The sequence below is a fragment of the Pteronotus mesoamericanus genome, unplaced genomic scaffold, assembly GCF_021234165.1.
Source record: "Pteronotus mesoamericanus isolate MK-2021 breed Mesoamerican mustached bat unplaced genomic scaffold, CSHL_Meso_final scaffold_118, whole genome shotgun sequence".
Taxonomy (NCBI): Eukaryota; Metazoa; Chordata; class Mammalia; order Chiroptera; family Mormoopidae; genus Pteronotus; species Pteronotus mesoamericanus.
The window spans coordinates 5,024,816-5,047,163 of NW_026555301.1; the positions used below are offsets into that span (position 1 = coordinate 5,024,816).

At 43.2% G+C, this 22,348-nt stretch overlaps 1 pseudogene; it reads right to left on the reverse strand.

Annotated features, from left to right (window-relative positions):
- Positions 1–19,757: 19,757 nt before the first annotated feature.
- On the reverse strand, positions 19,758–22,047 carry LOC129081717 (ribosome biogenesis protein BMS1 homolog; annotated as a pseudogene).
- Positions 22,048–22,348: the final 301 nt, after the last annotated feature.

The window sequence follows — 22,348 nt, forward strand, 5'->3', positions numbered from 1 at the left end:
AACTGCAAGCAGGCCACCCATGTCTGGGGAGGAGGCCTGGGGCCTTGGAGAAGTCCTTCCACCTGGGCCTCATTTTCCCCATTAGCTCAGTGCGGTTCAACCCCATAGGAAAAAAACCTTTGCCCAATCCACAGCTAATTGCATAAGAAACGGTTCTCTACAGAACCCTCACTGTGGCTAACTTACAACACTCCCAGTGTCTCACGGAGAGGCACAGCAGGGAAAGTGGAGTCACATATGGCTGATATGGACGGATACTAGGTACCCAGCTATTCACAGGAAACCTATTTACCCAAAAGCCCTAAGACTTGGGCCCTATTATCACACACACACACACCCACCATTTCCAAGGAGAAACCAGGGACTCAAAGAGGTTCTGGTAGAGCCCAAGGGTCCTGGCTAGCAGGGGCAGGGTGTCCTCTAAGGACAACAGGTACTGCTGCTATGCATACAGGAGGCACCCTTGAGCACTGACTCAGATCATTGGCTTGCTTAAGGCCCTGACCCCAGGAGGCAGAGCAGCTCTAATGTCATTAAGTTGGGTTTTGCAAAAAAGAAACTGAGCCTCCAGGAGTCTGACCCACTGGACAGTTGGGGTAAGAGCTGAGCTCTAGGCTCCCAACAAGAAGCTCTGTAATGCCCAGAGGGCCCTCAGGTGTCAGTATTTAAACAACTGGCAGAAGAGGCAGGAGGCTGGGAGGGAGAGGCAGGACCACAGCCCAGAACCCTCAGGTCTTTTCTAGCCTCTGCCTGACACCCTGGACACTCACTGGAACTCCCAAAGTGGACTCCCTCCCATTAGCTCTCCCCAAAGTCAGCTCTAGGTAAGGATAAGGCACAGGCTTCCCTGGGCTCTGCTCTCCTTTCTCCATTTTTCTTTTCTTCTCTTTTTAAAACCCTGATCTGGGAAATGATTTTTTTTTTTTTACTTTTTAATAAGGAGGTTATTTTTAGAGGATAGCAGTGTAAAGACCTGTCTCTGACCTTGCTGGGACACCTGCCCTTTCTGGTCTTAATCCTGCCCTTTCTGACTTTCCTCTCCTGTAAAGAGAGGCAGTGCCACCAAAGGTCCCACCAGCTCCATTTCCAGAGCTTGTGCCGCCCCAGACGAGCCCATCCCTCCATGTGTTCATTCCTTAGTTTATCTGAGAAGCAAATAGTGTCAGATCGCTGGGCAGCTTTCCTAGAAGATGACTCCATGGGAGGTATTGTGCTGGTGATTTGCTGGGGCGGGGGGGGCGGGGGGGCAGTGAGGGGAATGAGGAAAGGAAAGGGCAGGAAAATATGCTAGGAGGGATAGGGTTTCAGATGCCTCTGCCTCCACCAGATCCTGTAGGGATGGAGCTTGTATAGTGCAGAACAGTCCCACCTGGACAAGGGGACTGCAGTCTTGAACCCCAAACCCTCTGTCAGTCCATCATTGGTGGGCTGCAGGGTACTGCCCCCACCAATCCAGGGAGGATGGAAGTCCCAACTTCCCAGAGGCCTCTTAGCAAGGAGGCCCCATCAACCTGGGGAAATGGGAGAAGGGACAGCTGAGAGCTCCTAACAGCCATCCTTCGCAATGCCAGTGTCCACTGAAAAGCCCTTCCCTGTGCCTGGTGCTGCCTGTCCCAGGGCCCATATTTTTTATCTGACCAATAAGGGTAGTACAGAAGGACATATGAAGGACATACAAAGGACATTTGGAGAAATCCTGCAAAGTTCAGTTCTCTTTGACAACATGGCCTGGACTTTGGCTGCTGTGGCAAGTCCTCTCTGTCCCTATGGACCACAGCCATTTCCTGCCCATCCCAGACAGGCCCCAGCTCATCTGTTTCCACACGAGACCCTGGGACGCTCCAAGCAACCAGTGTGGCTGGGCCCTGCATGATGAGCCAAAAGTCAAAGCTTTTTCCTGAAAAGAGGAGTCACCAGTCCTGCTTCCCTCCAGTCCCAGCATTGTCCTTGCCACCTGGTCATGCTAGGCCCCTGCATTTGCCCCTCTTGGCTTTCCCACCTCCCAACATTCCCCTTCCCAACAGAGCCAGAGGAGAAAGGGAGCCCACACTGAGCACTACTAAAGCTTTTAGAACCTCCCATACCCTCCCCATTCCAACTTCCCATCCTCCTCCCCAGCCTTACGCCCCCTCACCAGGTACAGATACATGTCCATAGGGCCTTGCACATACTGTCTGCTCTCCTCTTGGCTTCAGAGCTTTTCCAGAAGTCCTCTTAGCACCTATGGCACTGTATTCCTTTTATGATATTCCCCACACATGGATTTCACGTGTGTGTTGGTATTTGTTTAGTGTGGGGCCTTCTGCCCCTCAAGCCCCCATGAGAACATTAGCTTCAGGAAGTCAGGGACAAGGGCAGGTGTGTTTTCTGTCTTCCTCAGTGCCCGGCATATTACCCAATACAGAGGAAGTGTTCCCAAAGTGAGTGTGGTGTGAAGGAGTGGTGAACCTTCCACCCCCTCAGCTCCAGGAGGGCAGAGCCACATGGCTGCATCAGTGAGGCAGAGATGGCACTTGCAGGGTGGGCACAGTGGAGCAGGTGGCTGTTGCCTGAGTTGCCTGGGACAGTCCTTGTTGGTGCTTATTTTTTCCATGTGACCATCATGCCATATCCTTTCATTCACAAAGTATCCATGTGTTATGACATGATCACCTAGCAAAATCAGGAGTCTGTAGGCCCCTTGATGGTTATAAGGACTGAAGTGAGAGACTTGCCAGGAAGTTTCAATGGGAAGACCTGGTGTGGCATCAAGGTCCTAAGAGGGACCCTCGCTATCCAGTCTAATGGTGTCTGCAGAAGCTCTATGTGTGCCCAGGATGTGGGCCTGGGGCTCCAGACCTGGCAGGGGGCTGCTGTAGGTGGGCCAGGATAAAGCAGGAACCCAGAAGAGAGATTTAGCAATCAGGAGGCCATGACTTCCATGGGCCGTTCCTCCTCAGAGGAGCTGGAGTGATGGAGAACTGATGAAGCTGCAGAGGTGAGAGCTGTTGCTAGGCCCAAACTGTAAGGGATGGCCCTCTCATCCACCACTTTTGGGGAGCTCTGCCCCAAGGGTAAATCCACAGTGCTACACATGCGCACACATGCACATACACACACACAGCCAAATGCACACAGTAGACACACACTTCAATCATTGCTCACTAAGCACACTTCATTCAAACACATCGAGAGTTCCAAATACATACACACACATACAAAAACACACAACTTCACTTCTCATTAAGTGTCCTCCTCTCGATCTCTCTCACACTCACATACACACACACATTTAGGCCATAAACACATGCACATAGGTATAAACACTCACAGACACAAACACCAGCCACAGAAATAAATATATACACAGAAACAAGTATACGAGTAAAAGCATGTACTCAGAGACACACAAATTTATACACAAACACACATAGGCACATATAAGGCACAAATGTACTCATTTACACAAAGACACAAGAACCTACACACACATGCAAGTACACATATAAAACTCAGTCACAAGTCTAGGAAGACTCAGACACACATACACCTATACCATATGCACACATGTACCATCTCCTCCATCTCTCTGTCTACCTCACTCAAAACTCCCTCCTGCTCCCTCACTCTCCCTACTCCTCTCTCCCTCTCCCTCTCTCTCTCTCTCTCTCTCTCTCTCTCTCTCTCTCTCACACACACACACACACACACACACACACACCCCCGCACACACACGATTGGCTCACCATTGTCATGAGTGAGTGAGTGAGCCCTGAGTGTCTTTGGCTTTAGCCCAGAATAGAGCTTCCCTGACTCTGGCTCCCCCACCCCTTCCCCAATTAACCCAGGAAACAGAGCTGCTGGAACAACCTGGTCTGAGCCCAGAATAGAGATTCCCTCACTCTTGCTCCCCCACCCCCTCTGCAATTAGCCCAGGAAACAGAGCTGCTGGAACAGCCTATTCAATCTAGGCCCCTGGGTGTGCCTGGAGCTAAGAAGCACCTGTCACTTAGAGGCTCCCTCTTAGCTCACTGACATTTCTTGCCCCTGGCACAACCCAGCAATTATGACGGAGCCAGAGCATCCTCCAAAAAGGAGGAGGAGGGATTGTGAACTGCAGGAGACCTTTCCAGCTCTTCCCCATCCCAGAAGCCATCGTGCAATAGTCTATCCATCTAGCAGATATTTTTTGGGTGTCTACTGGTGACAAACACTTGCCAGGGTCTGGGGACACAATGGTGAGCAGAGGCAAACAGTCCAGCCCTCACAGACCTGATCTAGTGAAAAATAAACACTTTCATCAAACCATTACAAAAGTAATTGACAGATTGCAACTCTGTTCAGCACAACCCCAGTGAGGGACACATTTCTATGAGAGTCCCAGGACAACCTCTGACCTTCTCTAGACCAGGGAAGGTTTCTCTGTTTCCAAAGCCTCTTGATCTGAGGCACCACCTGGATGAGGCAGGAGAAAAGGAAGCAGGAAGGGATTAGGGTGCATGTAAAAACCTCAAGCTGATCCAGAGTGAGAACAACACATCGCTCTATCTTTCTCTCCTCAGTGCTTCTCAGAGCTGCAGGTAGGGCAGGCACTATTCATTACTGTTCCCACTATTTGGGACCCTTGCCACTCAAGCACACAGTTCTGGTCCTTTGAGGTCCAGGATGCTGCAGTCAGCTCCATGAACTGAGATAGAGACTTTGAGCTAAGCTGTCCACTGTAGAGATGTGGAAACTGAGGCCCAGAAATCAACACCAAGATACTCAGTCACAGTAAAGGAAGAAAGTGCCAAAGACAACATAGCCAGTTAGCCAGAGCACCTTATAGGGTAGCTGGTCCCAACTCCCCACTGTACACCCTCCTTACCTGGAGGGTAGGTGTGCAGCAGGGCAAGAGTTAAACTGGCTGCTATGGCCCCATGGAACTGAAGGTGTCCCATTGGGACATGTGTGTGGGTATAGGTATGCACAGGTGTGCATCTGTATGCACATGTGTGTATGTGCTGTGACATAGAGGAGCTAAATACATAGGCAGGCTGGTGTTGGACATCCACAGTGTCTGTTCTGATTTGGCAGTACTCATACCACAAGCTCGCTTAATATTTACCAAAGTGCCCTTGGTCTCGAGTCAGACAGAAGCCCCGGATGAGAGTCTGGAGATCCCAAACCCTAGAGAATCTGGTAGTCAGGCCAACTGGGGCGGGGAGCAGCGTGCCCACAGCAGGCCAGGTGGTGTGGAATATGTGTGGGCTGCTGTGTTTAGTACCAGTGCTGGAGCAGACAAACTCAGCAGGGCTTGAGTGTGGAGGGCAGGTGGGCTTCCTGGGAAGGACCCTTGGAAGGTTCTGAGTACCAATATCAGGTATGAGATGTGTCAGAGAATTCAATGTGCATTTCCCGGTTACCCTCCTGAGTGCCCAGTGTTGGTCAGCAGAGCCCTTTCTAAAGAACCAGAGGGTTCAGGTCCCCTAGAATAGGCTGGACTTCAGCAAGGCATGTGGGCAGGGCTGCTGAACAGTTCCATTAGGGCAGTATTCAGAAATAGAGGGAACCACTTGCATTTTCAGAAAGAGCAGAGGCTTCTCCAAGTCCTCAAAGTCACTGCCTGTTTCAGGGCACAAATGCAATGCATCAGCTAGCTTTTGCTGCATAACAAACCATCCTGAAACTCAAAAGTTTAAAACAATAAACATTTATAAACTTTATTTTTATTCTTTACACTATTATAGTTGTCCCCATTTTTCTCCTTTTGTCCACTTCCACTCAGCTCTCACCGCCCCCTTCCTTCAGACCATCAGCATACTGCTGTCTGAGTCTATGGGTTATACATACATAATTGAGGGCCCAAAAATGGAATTATCTTCTGGAGGGTGGGCCCCTTGTAGTCAGGCTTCCCCCCTTAGGTGAGTGTTCTAGGAACCCATCTGTGTCAGTGTACCAGCTGGCATTGCTGTGAGAGGTTGTGTCTGGCTTCAGTGAATTTTTTTAAGATGCTTTCAATGTGTTTGCCCACTTCACAATGGGTGATTTGCAGTGCACCTGCCCATGTCATGCTGAATGTTCAGTAGTTTTTGACCGAAAGCAGCATGACTCCCTTCCTCCCTATTCACCCAATCCTCCCTATCCTCCCTATTCACCCATCCTCCCTATTCACTCAATCTCACCCCAAGTAATTTTTTTGTTTGTTACTCTGGATGAAAAAAAGTCCTCAGAGGGAAACGTTTTGCCAATGTGGAAGAGATGAAACAAAAAAACAGCAGAAGCACTAAAAGGCATCAAAATTGATAAGTTCAGAAATTATTCTGAGCAGTTGAAAACTATCTTGATAGGTATATTGCATTAAATGGGGAGTACATGGAAGGTGACTGAAGTTTAATCATGTAATAATAAATGCACAATATTTTATAAATAAATTCCAGTGTTTTGGGGGGTTCCCCATATGTTCTTTGGCTAACTCCTTCACTTTCTTTTTACCCAATATCCCCTTTCACCTCCCCTCTGACAGCTGTCAGTCTATTCCATGTATCCATGCATCCATTTCTATTTTGTTCATTAGTTTATTTTGTTCATTATATTCCACATATAAGTAAGATCAAATGGTATTTGTCTTTCACTGACTTGCTTATTTCAACTAGCATAATAATCTCCAGATTCATACATGATGTCACAAAAGTTGAGTTCCTTCTTTTTTACTGCCACAAAGTATTCCATTGTGTAAATGTACCACAGCTTTTCTATCCACTCATCTACTGATGGGCACTTAGGCTGTTTCCAGATCTTAGCTATTGTAAATAATGCTGCTATGAACATAGGAATGTATATGTTCTTTCAAACTATTGTTTTGGGATTCTTAGGGTAGGAATAATCCCAGAAGTATTTCCACAATTGCTACAACATTCTGCATTCCCATCAACAGTGAAATAGGCTTCCCTTTTCTCCCTATCCTTGACAGCCCTTGTTGTTTATTGATTTATTGACGGTAGCCATTATGCCAGGTGTGAGGTGATATCTCATTGTGGTTTTAATTTGCATCTCTCTGATGGCTAGTGATGTTGAACATTTTTTTTAATATGTCTATGGGCCATCTGTATGTCCTCCTTGAAGAAGTATCTGTTCAGGTCCTTTGCCCATTTCTAATTGTCTTCCTGGTGTTGAGTCAGAAGAGTTCTTTATATATTTTGGAGATCAAACCCTTGTCTGATGTGTCATTGGCAAATATGTTCTCCCAAAAGGTGGGTACTGTTTTCATTTTGATGATGGTTTCTTTGGCTGTGCAGAAGCTTTTAATTTTGTGTATTTCTATTTATTTATTAACTTTGTTTCCCTTTCCCTAGGACACATATCGGCAAAAATATTGCTACACAAAAGGTCTGAAATTTTACTGCCTCTTTTATTCTAGGATACTTAATGTTTCATGACTTATATTTAAATATTTTATCGATTTTCAGTTTTTTCTTTTGTATGGTATGATGTAGTGGTCTAGTTTCTTTCTTTCTTTTTTTTTTTTTTTTTTTGCATGTACCTGTCCAATTTTTCCTACACCATTTATTGAAGAAACTGTCTTTACTGTCTTTTTTTTAAGGGTGTTCACTGTGGCTTTATTTGTAAAAATAAAAACTGAACAGAAATTGAATAATAGTTAATGGTTAAATAAGTGACACACGTCAACGCAACACACAGCCATTAAAAAGAGTGAAGTTGCTCCAAGTAATGTGACAAAGAAGGATGTTTATGTCACAACTGTCGCTTTAGTAAATCTCTCATGAAAATAAAACAGTGATTTAAGAGTTATATCGAATAAGGGGAATCAAGATGGCGGAGGAGTGAGTGGAAGTCACACTGACCTCCTCCCAGGACCAACCTGGAATTACAACTAAATTGTAGAGAAATAACCTGGGACAAACAACTGAACAATGGCGAGAGGAGCCTTGTACCCCAGAGACATAAAAATTGGCTTTAGCGCAATCAAACTGGTAAGGAGTGTGGTAGAAACCTGAGAAGGCAGGTGGGGCACCCATGGGTGGCAGCACAAGAAGGATATCGAAATGGCCAGTTGGATCTCCCTGAGAAGAGTAGGGTCTAAACCAAAAGCAGGGATCTCTAGTCCACAGCACCAGAGCCCAAAAGATACACAGAAAACAGCCAGCTGCGAAAAGCGGCAGGGTTGCTCTCTGCCAGAGACAGGTAGCTGGAGACCCAAAGAACCGTTTAAAGGGCCAACGCATAAATTTTTATTTGCAGCCACTTACCATGGTCTCCGGCAAAGGCAAGGGCAGAGTGGGCTAGAGACACCTGAGGAGAGACTGGGGAAGGAGGCTTTGGTGAGAGAACTGAGAGAGTAGCCAGTGGGATCTCGGTGCTGACTCATCCCCCATGTGGCAGCAGCCATCTTGGTCAGGCAGAGATGACTACCCCTGAGTGAGGTACCAGCGTCAAAGGACCCAACAGCCCCACCTGCAGGTGGGATTCCACCCAGCCCTGCGCTGTCTAAGCTGCTTGCTGAGTGCAGAGTGGCAGCCACAGACAGTAGATCCCTGGCTAAAGGGGGTGCAGAGAGGTCTGGAGACACTTGAGGAGACATTGGGGATGGAGGCTTTGGGGAGAGAATAGAGAGAGTAGCCGGCAGAATCCCAGGGTGGACTCCTCCCCCATACAGCAGAAGCCTGTTAGGACTTAATGACCACGCCCTGAGGAGGGACTCCACTCCGCCCTGAGCTGTCTAAGGCAGCCTGCTGAATGCAGAGTGACTAGATTAACAGCTGAAGGAGACAGCCATAAACAGTAGATTACTGGAAGTCTCGACCCGACTACCTAAGGTCAGACAGGATCAACATCTGATGTCATCAGAGGCACATCCAGAAAATAAAGCCAGCAGTCTCCAACCATAGAAGTTCACACCACAAAGTCAGGAAATCATGACAGATCAACTTAAGAATCAGAAGCAAAAGAGAAGAGTCTTACAAATAATGGAAAGACAAAGGAATACACCCCACTCAAAAGGAAAGGAGGGATTCCCACAAAGAGAACTAAATGAAATAAAGGTAAGTCAAATATCAGATAGTGAGTTCCAAAGAACAATTCTAAGAAAGCTCAATGAGCTCAGTGAGCTCAGAGAGAATTACCAAAAGCTACAGGGAAACTATGAGGAATTTACTGAAAACTATATCAGCATGAAAAAGGACATAGAAACTATCGAGAAGACAAAAGAGGATATGAAGAATACCATTTCTGAACTGAAGAACACAGTAGAAGGAACCAAAAGCAGGCTAGATGAAGCCAAGGATCAAATCAGCGAGATGGAGAATAAGGTATAAAAAAGCTCCCAGAAAGAGCAAGAAAATGAAAAAAGACTCAGAAAGAATGAAGAGGCCTTTAGGGAAATGCAGGACAACCTGAAGTGTAAAAATATCCATACAATAGGGATACCAGAAGGAGAAGAAGATGAGGAAGGGATAGAGAACCTGTTCAAAAGAGTCATGATGGAATACTTCCCTAATTGGAGGAGAGAAAAAGTGACACAAATCCAGGAAGTTCAGAAGGTCCCAATCAAGAGGAACCCAATGAAGCCCACTCCAAGAAACGTCATCATTAAAATGGCAAATATTGATCCGAACAAAAGATGGCAGAGGAGTGAAAGGGAGTCATGCTGACCTCCTCCCAGACGAAACTGGAATTGCAACTAAATAGTGGAGAAATCACCTGGAAAACAATGGAATGATAGAGGGAGAGGAGCCTTGGAGCTGTGGACAGACAGTGGAATCAACTTTCACACATCCTAATGGGTGAGAAGTGCGGTGGAGGCTCAAGAGGGTGGGCTGGGCGCCCATGGGTGCCAGCACCAGAGGGACATTGAAACAGCCAGTTGGATCCCCCTGAGAAGAATAGGGTCAGAACCATAAACAGGGACCCCTAGACTACAGAAGCTGAAACCAGGAAAACAAACATACAGAGCACAACCCCGAAAAGCTTAGGGGCACTCTCTGCCATAGACAAGTGGCTGGGAATGCAAAGAGACATTTAAAGGGCCAATGCAAACATTTGCAGTAGCAGCCGCCTTCCTTGATCTCTGGGTAGAGGCAGCAGCAGACTGGGCTGATGCATGAGGAAAGATTGTTGAGGAAAACTTTGTGAAGAGAACTGAAACGGTGGCCAACAGAGCCCCAGTGATAACTCACCTCCCACTCTGCAACTAACATCTCACTCAGGCATAAGTGAATCAATAAACATGCCTTTTACGCACTCCACACACAGTTTGTGCGCATGTGGACTAGAGGCTGAGTGCAGACTGGCTGGAAGAAATAGAGGATCCCTGGCCAAAGGGGACACACAGCTGCATAGAGAACCTTGAGGAGACACTGGAGATGGAGAAGCTGGGGAAAGAACTGGAGGATTAGCCAGGATTCTCAGAGCTGACTCCCTCCTCATTCCGCAGTCTCCATTTTGCACAGGCAGGCCACACCCCCAAGAGGCAGAAGTGGGCACATGAGCTGGTTGGCACATGATTACAACGTGGTACACAGAAATAGTGGGTCCCTGGCCGAAGGGCTCACAGAGCTGCCCAGAGACCCTCGAGGACAGGCAGAGGAATTGGGGAAAGAACTGGAAAAGCAGCCAGGGATTCCCAGAGCTGACTCCCTCCCCATTCTGTAGTCTCCATTTTGTGTAGGCAGGCCATGCCCCCAAAAAGCCAAAAGCAGGAAAGCACACAATAGATGGCCCTAAACTGCCCAGTGCCAGGGCTCGCTCCGTGGCCAATGAGTGCACGAGCAGGCCGGCGCCAAGGCAGACTGGGCAGGTGCGCATGCAGACCATGGCCGAAGAGGACCAGCAAGTGCACGACTGGGTCGGTGAGTGAGTACAGAGCGGTCCGCAGAAATAGTGGATCCCTGGCCGAAGAGGTCACAGAGCTGCCCAGAAACCCTCCAGGAGAGACTGGAGACAGAGGGGTTGGGGAAAGACCTGGAGGAGTAACCAAGGTGTCTCAGTGTGGAATCCTTCCCCAGTCCAAGTTCTTCATCTTCTTCAGGCGGCTTACTTCCCTGAGTGACAGCAGCCTATAAGGACATGATGGACCCCCCCATCAGGAGGCACTACCCCTCGCAGTGATGCCTAAGCCTGACAGATGAGGACAGAGTGACAAGATTGACAATTACAGGAGACAAACACAGACAGTAGATTCCTGGAAGGCCCAAACAAATGACCCAAAGACAGACAGGGACAACTGACATCATCAGAGGCAGACCCAGGAAGAAAAGAAAGAAAAAAATAAATAAATAAAGAGACCTTCCTGCTACCATAGACGTTTAATCCACAAAGTCAGGAAACCTAGACAAATCAATTAAAGCAGAGGCAAAAAGAAAAATAAAAGAACTCTCACTAAAATGGGAAGAAAAGGAAGTTCCCCCCAAATGAGGGGACAGGAGAAATCCCCAATGAGAGATCTAAATAAAATAGAGGCAAGTGAACTATCAGAGATTGAATTCAATACAATAGCTCTAAGGAAGCTCAATGAGCTCAGCCAGCTCAAAGATAATTAGGAGAAACACCAGGGAAACCATCAGGAACTTACTACAAACTATATCAACCTCGAAAAGGACATAGAAAATATCAAGATGACACAAGAGGATATAAAGAATACCACTTCTGAATTGAATAACACAGAAGAAGGAATCAAAAGCAGGCTAGATGAAGCCGAGGATCGAATCAGCAAGCTGGATGACAAGGTAGAAAATAGCTCCCAGAAAGAAAAAGAAATGGAAAAAAGACTCAAAAATAATGAAGAGGTATTTAGAGAAATACAGGACAACGTGAAATGCAATAATCTCCATAATAGGGATACCAGAATGAGAAAAGGAAGAGCAAGGGATAGAGGTAAAGTAATGATGGAAAATTTTGCCAATTTGAGGAGAGTAAAGGTCTCAAAGATCTAGGAAGCACAGAGGGCCCCATTCAAGAGAAACCCAATGAGGCCCCCTACAAGACACATCATCATTAAAATGGCAAATATCAAAGACACAGAGAGAATTCTCAAGGCAGCAAGGGAGAAACAGGGAGTAATATACAAGAGAGCCCCGATATGGCTAGCAGCTGACTTCTCAGCAGAAACACTACAAGCCAGAAGGGAATGGCAACAAATATTCCAAGTAATGAAAAGAGCCTACAACCAAAGCTGTTCTACCAAGCAAGGCTTTCAATTAAAATAGAAGGGGAAATAAGGAGTTTCCCAGACAAAAGTCTAAAAGAATACACCTCTACCAAACCAGTGCTACAAGATATGCTAAAGGGACTGGTTTAAGAAGATGAAGGAAAAGAGTGAGAAAGGGAAAAGAGTGAGAAAGAGAAAAACACAGGTACAAAGAGGAAAAATGAATAGGTTTCTATCAGTAATAACTCTCAATGGAAATGGACTAAATGCCCCAATCAAAAGACACAGGATAGCTGAATGGGTAAGAAAACATGACCCACATATATGCTGCCTATAAGAGACCCACCTCAAAACAAAAGACCTACACAGATTGAAAGTAAAGGGATGGAAAATAATATTCCATCATATGTGCAAGAAAAGGAAGCAGGAGTAGCAATACTTATATCACACAAAATAGACTTCAAAACAAAAGCCATTAAAAGTGACCCAGAGGGACACTTTATAATACTTAAAGGAAGAATCTATCAATAAGACATAAACATTGTAAACTTATATGCACCCAACATAGGAGCACCCAATTATATAAGGAAAATTTGGATGACTTCCAAGAAGATATAGACAGCAACACACTGATAGTACGGGATTTCAACACCCCACAGTCTAAAATGGACAGATCTTCCAAACAAAACATCAACAAAGATATTGTGGAGCTGAATGATGCATTAAATCAAATGGACTTAACTGACATATACAGAACTTACATCCCAAAGAAGCAATATACACATACATTTCAAATGCGCATGGAACTTTATCAAAGATAGACCACATTATAGGACACAAACCAAGCCAGAGCAAATTCAGGAAAATTGAAATAATACGAAGCATGTTGTAAGACCACAAGTGCTTTAAACTGGAAATCAGCCTCAAAGACAAACCTCAGAAATGTGCAAATTGGCTTATTTCTGGGTTTTCTATTCTGTTCCACTGGTCTATGGGTCTGTTCTTGTGCCAGTACCAGATTGTTTTGAGTATAGTGGCTTTGTAATATAGTTTGATGTCTCGTATTGTGATCCCTCCTACTTTGGGTTTCTTTCTCAAAATTACTGTGGCTATTCGTGGTCATTTATAGTTCCATATGAATTTTTGAAATGTCTGTTCTTTTTCTGTGAAATACGTCACTGGTATTTTAATAAGGATTGCGTTGAATCCACAAATTGCTTTGGGTAGTATGGACATTTTGATGATATTAATTCTTCCAATCCATGAGCATGGTATATGCTTCCATTTATTTGTCTTTCTTAATTTCTTTCTTCAGTGTTGTATAGTTTTCTGCATACAGGTTTTTTACCTCCTTGGTAAAGTATATTCCTAGGTACTTAATTTTTCTCATTGCTATTTTGAATGGTATTTTTTTCTGATTTCTTCTTCTTCTTTCATTGCTGGTATAAAAAAATGTCTTTGATTTTGAATATTGATTTTGTATCCCGCTGTTTTGCCAAATTCACTTATTAGGTTGAGGAGTTTTTTGGTGGACTCTACAGGGTTCTCTATGTACACTATCATGTCATCTGCAATGATAGTTTTAATTCCTCCTTTCCTGTCTGGATGCCTTTTATTTCCTTTTCTTGTCTGACTGCTGTGGCTAGGACTTCCAACATCATGTTGAAAAGAAGTGGTGAAAGTGGACATCCTTATCATGTTCTCGATCTTAGTGGGAAAGATTTTAGTTTTTGCCCGTGGAGTATGATGATAGCTGTAGATTTTCTATATGGCCTCTATTACATTCAGGAATGCACCATTTATTCCCATTTTGCTGAGTGTTTTGATCATAAATGGGTCCTGTGCCTTATTGAATGCTTTTTCTGCATCTATCAAGATGATCATGTAGTTTTTGTCTTTTCTTTTATTTATGTGATATGTTAAGTTTATTGTTTTGCATATATTGTACCATTCCTGCATCCCTGGGATAAATCCCACTTGATCATGGTGGATAATCTTTTGAAAGTATTGCTGAATGTGGTTTGCCAATGTTTTGTTGAGGATTTTAGCATCTATATTCATCAGCAAAATTGGCCTGTATTTTCATTTTTGTAGGGTCTTCATCTGGTTTTGGGATTAGGGTGATGCTGGCCTCATAAAAAGAGTTTGGGAGTCTTCCCTTCACTTGGATTTTTTGGAATAGTCTGGGAAGGACAGGGGTTAGCTCTTTCTTAAATGTTTTGTAAAATTCTCCTATGGAACCATCCGGCCCAGAGTTTTTGTGTGCCAAGAGTTTCTTGATGACTGCTTCAATTTCCCCATCTGTTATCGGTCTGTTCAAGCTTTCTGCTTCTTCCTCCTTCAGTGTTGGAAGGTTGTACTTTTCTAGAAATTTGTCCATTTCATCGAGGTTTTCAAATTTCTTGGCATATATTTGTCCATAGTAGTTTATTACAATCCTTTGTATTTCTGTGGTATCAGCTGTTATTTCTCCTCTTTCATTTCTGATATTATTAATTTGGGTCCTCTCCCTTTTTTCTTGATGAGTCTGCTTAAAGGCTTTTCGATTTTATTTATCTTTTCAAAGAACCAGCTTCTGGATTGGTTGATCATTTGAATTGTTCTTTTTGTCTCTATGTCATTCAGTTCTGCTCTAATCTTGATTATTCCCTTCCTTCTACTTGCTCTGGGATTTATTTGTAGTTGTTTCTCCAGTTCTTGAGGTTGTAATGTTAGCTCTTTTATTTGAAATGTTTCTATCTTTTTTAGGTAAGCCTGTATTGCTATGAACTTCCCTCTCAAGACTGCCTTTGCTGTGTCCCATAGGTTTTGGACTGTTGTCTGTTCATTTTCATTTGTTTTCAGAAATTTTTTGATTTCTTCTCTTGTCTCATTATTGACCCATTCATCGTTTAATAGTCTACTGTTCAGTCTCTATGAGTTTGCAAGTTTTTGAGGTTTTTCCTTGAGGTTGATTTTGAGTTTCAAGCCCTTGTGGTCGGAGAAAAAGCTTGGTATTACTTCAATTTTCCTGAATTTGCTGAGGTTTGCTTTGTGTCCTGTCATGTGGTCTATCTTTGAAAAGCTTCCATGAGCCTTTGAAAAGAATGTGTATTTTGCTTCTTTGAGATGTAAGTTCTATATATGTCACTTAAGTCTATTTGATTCAGTGCATCATTCAGCTCCACAATATCCTTGTTGATGTTTTGATTGGAAGATCTGTTCATTTTTGACAATGGGGTATTAAAATCCTCTAATATCAGTGTGATGCTGTCTATATCTTTTTTGAAGTCATCGAAGATTTTCCTTATAAACTTGGGAGCCCCTCTGTTGGGTGCATATAAGTTTATAATGTTTATGTCTTCTTGATGGCATCTTCCTTTAAGCATTATAAATGTGTCCCTCTGGATCAATTCTAATGGCCTTTGTTTTGAAATCTGTTTTGTCTAATATAAGTATTGCTACCTCTGCTTTCTTCTCTTGCCCATTTGCTTGGAATATTATTTTCCATCCCTTTACTTTCAATCTGTGTAGATCTTTTGCTCTGAGGTGGGTCTCTTGTAGGCAGCATATGTGTGGGTCATGTTTTCTTACCCATTCAGCTATCCTGTGTCTTTTGATTGGGGCATTTAGTCCATTTCCATTGAGAGTTATTACTGATAGAAACCTATTCATTTTTCCTCTTTGTACCTGTGTTTTTCTCTTTCTCACTCTTTTCCTTCATCTTCTTAAACCAGTCCCTTTAGCATATCTTGTAGCACTGGTTTGGTAGAGGTGTATTCTTTTAGCCTTTTGTCTGGGAAACTTCTTATTTCCCCCTTCTATTTTAATTGAGAGCCTTGCTTGGTAGAACAGCTTTGGTTGTAGGCTCTTTTCATTACTTGGAATATTTGTTGCCATTTCCTTCTGTAGTGTTTCTTTTGAGAAGTCAGCTGCTAGTTGTATTGGAGCTCCTTTGTGTTACTCCCTGTTTCTCCCTTGCTGCCTTGAGGATTCTTTCTTTGTCTTTGATAGTTGCCATTTTAATGATGATGTGTCTTGGAGTGGGCCTTCTTTGGTCCCTCTTGAGTGGGGCCCTCTGTGCCTCCTGGATCTGTGAGACCTTTTGTCTCCTCAAATTGGGGTAATATTCCATCATTACTTTTCAAAGAGGTTCCCTATTTCTTGCTCCTCTTCTTCTCCTTCTCATATCCCTATTATGCAGATGTTACTGCGTTTCAGGTTGTCCTGCATTTCCCTCAATGCCTCTTCATTCTTTTTGAGTCTTTTTTCCATTTCTTCTTTCTTTCAGGAGCTTTTTTCTACCTTATCCTCCATCTCGTTGATTCAATCTTCGGCTTCATCTCGCCTGCTTTTGATTCCTTCTACTGTGTTCCTCAATTCAAAAATGGTATTCTTCATATCGTCTTGTGTCTTCTTGATAGTTTCTATGTCCTTTTCCAGGTTGATATAGTTTGGTATAAGATCCTGATAGATTCTCTGCAGTTTCTCATAGTTATCTTTGAGCTGGCTGAGCTCATTGAGCTTCCTTAGAGCTATTGTTTTGAATTCAATGTCTGATATTTCACTTGCCTCTATTTCATTTAGCTCTCTCTGTGGGGATTCACCCTTTCCACTCATTTGGGGGGAACTTCTTTTTCTTCCCATTTTTGTGAGAGTCTATTAATTAATTAATCAGTTTATTTATTTATTTATTTTTATGTCTGCTTCAATTGATCCATCTACATTTCCTGACTTTGTGGACTAAAATTCTATGGTAGTAGTTGTGTCTTTTAATTAATTTATTTATTTTTTCTTTACTTTTCTTTCTGGGTCTGCCTCTGATGATGTCAGTTGTTGACCCTATCTGACTTTGGGTTGTTTGAGCCTTTCAGGAATCTACTGTCTGTGTCTGACTCCTGCTTTGGGCAGCTCTGTGACCCCTTCGGCCAGGGATCCACTATGTCTGTGAATTGCTCTGCACTCTCACGCTGGTTCTTTGAGAGTGCTCGCCCCGGCCCCAGGACCCGTGTACTCGCCGGACCTCGCGCTTGCTCGCCTGGCGCCTGGCGCACCCCCGGCACTGGTCAGTTTAGGGTTTTCTACTGTGTGCTTTTCCTGCTTTTGGTTCTTTGGGGGCGTGGCCTGCCCGCACAAAATGGGGACTATAGAAATGGGAAGAAGTCAGCTCCGGGACTCCAGTTAATCCTGTCTCCAGTCTCTCTTCAAGGGTTTCTGGACAGCTCTGTGACCCCTTCAGCTAGGGATCCACTATTTCTGCGGACCGTAATTGTGAGCCTTCTCGCTCCCACCCGCCTCTGCCTCTTTGTGGGCCTGGCCTGCCCACGCAAATAGGGACTCCAGAATGGGGAGAGACTGTCCTTCGGGGATCTCAGATAATCCTCCAGTTTTTTTCCCCAACCCCTCTATCTCCAGTCTCTCCTCAAGGGTCTTTAGGCAGCTGCATGTCCCCTTGCAGGGATCCTCTATTTCTTCCAGCCAGTCTGCACTCAGCCTCTAGTCCACATACCTACAAGCTGTGCGCAGAGCATGCAAAGGCAGGTTAATTGATTCTCTTATACCTGGGTGAGGTGGTAGCTGCAGAGTGGGAGGTGAGTTATGACCGGGGCTCTGCTGGCCACCATCTATATTCTCTTCACAAAATTTTTCTTGCCAGTCTTTCCTCAGGCACAAGCCCACTCTCCTGCCACCTCTACCCAGAGATCAAGAAAGGTGGCTGCCACTGCAAATCTTTGCATTGGCCCTTTAAATGTCTCTTTGCATCTCCAGCCACCTGTCTCTGGCAGAGAGCACCCCTAAGCTTTTCGGGGTTGTGTTTTGTCTGTGCGTTTTCCTAATTTCAGCTGCTGTAGTCTAGGGGTTCCTGTTTATGATTTAGACCCTGTTCTTCCAGGGGGATCTAACTGGCCATTTCAATGTCCCTATGGTGCTGGTGCCTGTGGGCATCCAGCCCACCCTCACAAGCCTCCACCGCACTTCTCACCCATTGGGATGTGTGAGAGTTGAATCCACTGTCTCTCTGCAGCTCCAAGTCTCCTCTCCCTCTATCGTTCCATTATTTGCCAGGTAATTTCTCCACTATTTAGTTGCAATTCCAGTTTGGTCTTGGAGGAGGTCAGCGTGACTCCCATTCACTCCTCTGCCATCCTTTTTCTCTCGTCCTTTAACTTTTTCTATATGTATATTACTATATAGTTAAATGTTTAATATATTCATATTGTAAATATTTACTTTATAACTTATGGGTTTGAATATTTTACTTCAGGTCATGAAAAATATTACTTCTATTTTCTTCTAAAACTCCTTATATTCTACATACTGATTTTTAACTCACTTGAATATTTCTTGTATAATGTGTGAAATAGGGTTCTCTATTTGCTTTATTTCAAGTAATAGTGGTCCATGCACCTTATTTGTTTAATAAGCCTTATTTTACCCATTGATTTGAAATATCAACTTAATCATATATTATATTGTCAGACAGATATATACGTTTGTCTCCAGAATGCTCATTATATTTCATTGATCTACTTGATTATTTATGTGCTGATGTCACGTTGGTTTAACTGCTGAACTTTTGAATGGTTTTAACTTTTTTAATATTTTATAATTAACTTTGACATCTAAAAAATAAATAAAATCAATCTGCATTTAAGAGAGAACAAAAGAGAGAGAGCTGGAACTCCAACCTTTTGTGACAACATGGATGGAACTGGAGAATATTAAGCTAAGTGAAATAAGCCTGTTGATGGAAGACAAATACCATATGATCTCATGTATAAATGGACTCTGTTCAATAGAATAGACTAACAAACATCATAAACCACAGGCACAGAAACATGGAGCAGACTGAAAGTGACCAGAGGGGATGGGGAAAGAAGACAATGGTGGAAAGAAGGGGAAGGGACTAGACAAAGAACATGTATGAATGACCCATGAACATGGACAACAGAGTGGAAATTGACTGTGGGAACCAGGGGTGGGAGTGGGATGGGTGAAGAGGGGTAAAGGGGTAAAAATTGAGACAACTGTAATAGAATAAACAAGACTTATAAAGAAAAATAAGAAAAAGAGTTATATCAAGGTGGTCCAGTGTAGTTATTTATAATATAGGCAAAGTAAACTTTTTATATGTCAAACAATAAAACTATTATAATACTTAAATCATAAACATAAAATCTTCAAAAAAATTTGACTATATGTAATATGATAACTAAGAATATTACATATATATCTATATAAAAATTTTAAATGACTCAAATGTTTAACAGAAGGGTTTTTATAGGTGGCAGAGAATATAGTGTGATATTATGTTTTTATTCTATGTGTTTTATAATGCATACTACATTTATCATTAAAAAGAAAAAATATAAATGCTATTTGAGTATGTTTTTCTCACACACACATGCTCTAATCTATATTTAACAAATACATAATAAAATTTATGAAACATTTCCTACTTTTCTTCACTGTCCATATGTAATAAGTCATTTAACCAGGAGGAGAAAATAAGGTCACTGTGGAAGAAAGAACCAAAATATTACCCAACACACTTGTCAGTGCTTCCCAACGCATTTCACAATTATTATTTTTAATCATTAAATATGTGGAAGAAAATAAAGAGATGGCAGCCTTCTCAGAAAAACATAGCCCTTTACTTACCATCTTCTGCCAAGATTTTTGCTGCATCTTTATCCTCTTCCCGCTTCCCAGCACAAAGCAATCTCCGATACTGTTCATAACCTCCTCTAGAGCCCAATCATGGGGCATCTCCAAGTGAAATTTGGAGCAGTCAAAAGAGTCAGCCTTGTGCTTACACTCTCTGGTAGGCTGGGTGACATGAAACAAGCCTCCAAGCTCTTCCCTGGTATCTTCTGCTTCATCATCCTCTGACACTGTCCCATAAATAAGCTTTTGAAGATTTGGAGTTGCTTTTTGCTGCCTCAGAAAGGCCTCAGCTACCTTTATGGAAAGGTCTTCTTTCCACTTGAGGGCACCTGATGTTTCTGTGCAATATATATTTTCTTCCTTGTAATCTTCTTCCTCTTTGAGTAAATCTTCTACATCACTGGTCTCATCAACTTAAGTTCTCTGACCCCAGTTTCTGACCACTGACCACCTGAGAAAGCTTTGGAAACTTTTTTCTAATAACCTCTTCATTATCTGAATCCTTTTCCTCTGTACTGAGAGAGGAAATGCCTCTTCATCTGTACAAAGACCTGAATCTGAAATAGCAAGGGTTATTTTTTTGTTGTCTTCTCCAGATTCAAACTGTCAATTAGACAATTACTTTGTAAAATACTTGGTTTACTGCCTTTTTCTATAGACTTAAATTCTAAAATATCCTTCTCTCCTGCAAAAGAACCTTCTTCTTCACTGCCTTCATGAGCTTCCTCTACTTCTTCATCCTCTGAGCTCTTCTCGAGGTCATCATCACTGTCATAAAATGCTGGCAAATGTATCTCAGTGTCTTCTTCCACCTCCTCAAGTCTCAGTTGTTTGACAACCTTATCAGCCATATACACTTTACCAGCCATTTCAGCATCTTCTTCCTCTTTCGTTTCATTACTAGAGCTATTTTTCAAGCTTTCTCCTTCAGACATTTCTTCATCATCTTCAGTATCACTATCTCGAGACTCATCTTCATCACCTCCAAAAATGGCTTTCTAGCATACTCAACCAGTTTTAAAATCCATCTGCTTTTTCTCTTTTGACATCTACAGCCGTTGATTAGCTACATCCTCTGACCCCAGTGGTTTGGAATGAGAAAAAAGTGTCACTCTACTTAAAGCCATCTTGGCATCAGTAGTGGAATGGGTGGAAAGGAGATTTCGGACCAGTTCACGGGTGAGCCTAGCCTCATCCGATTCCTGAAAGCCATGGTTGCCACCAAGGTCAACATAGACAGCATCTTTGTCATATAGCACACCATCAACTCCAGAGAGAGGTGCATAAACCAACTTCTTTTCATTCTTTTGTTGTTCAGGAAGGACATAGGGATCTGGTAGTAAACTGATGTCACTCACAGCAAAATCCCCTACACCTAGCACGTGAATGTGGCTTTTATTTTTCAAGTGTGCTCCTCTTAAATAACCATAAAGAGATAAGTTTCAGTCACACTTGATATTTGTTCAGATATCTTCTGGCTTTGTCAAATCTTCCATCCTGTCTGCCAGGATATAAGGATGAGAGGTTTGTCATGTAAGAGGCCTAAACTTCATAACTGTAATAAAACTATATAGATTGTAAATTTCTTGGTTTTGATATTCTCCATGTACCATTCCAGAAAGGTAGAAAAGCTTGGCACTTGGGTGGACTTCCATCCAGAATCTATTCTTTAATCACTCCTTTGTCTTCTTCAGTTGCTTATTATACTTGAAGGAATCTAGGTGAGTGAGAACACCCATAATTTTAGGAAAGCCATGTACTTAACAGATGTTTAGACACTCAAATATTTCTTTTCAAACCAGAAGCTGACATCTATAAGCATCAGAACCAAATCTGTTGTTTTATGCAGGTCAATCATCATGTTAATGTCACATCCACATTCAATAATGAAGGGCCTGTGCTTTTTACCTGACACAATTGTTGCAGGGCCTCTGACCTCCATTAGCTTCTTCCTGGTAAAGTTCCAAATAAGGCACCGAATAAAAGTTGCTCTTTCCAAATTTTGGAGGCCTCATCACCACCACCACTATTAGAGGGGGCTCTAGTGGAGTTAGATCAATCACTGAAACATGATGCTTTTTTGTCTTCAAATCCTGAGTCCTGTGAAAGGATCAAGCCATCCATACAGCAGACTGGATAAAAAAGCTTTGGGGTTTCTCTTCTGGGTGTCATCTTTATCTCCAAGCTGGAGATCCTGCAGATGCCGTTTCTTTTTCTTATCAGCTTTGGGCCCACTGTTTTTCTTTCCGTGTTTTCTTCTGGTCCTTAGTCTCCATAGTGACTCTTTACCAATTCACAGGAACTGTAACCTACCGAGTTCACAGCTGCTACTCTTCCTCAGGTCCACGTGGACAAGCTGGAAACAAAAAGTCTCCTTATTGTCTTTACTTTCTTGTATGCTCTTGCCTCCTTTTCAAATACTAACTGACCACAAATGTATAGGTTTACTTCTGGGTTCTCTGCTCTGTTCCATTGATCTATATACCCTTTCTTATGCCAGTACCAGGATGTTTTGATTACAGTGGCCGTATAGTATAATTTGATATTGGGTATTGTAATCCTTCCAAATTTGTTCTC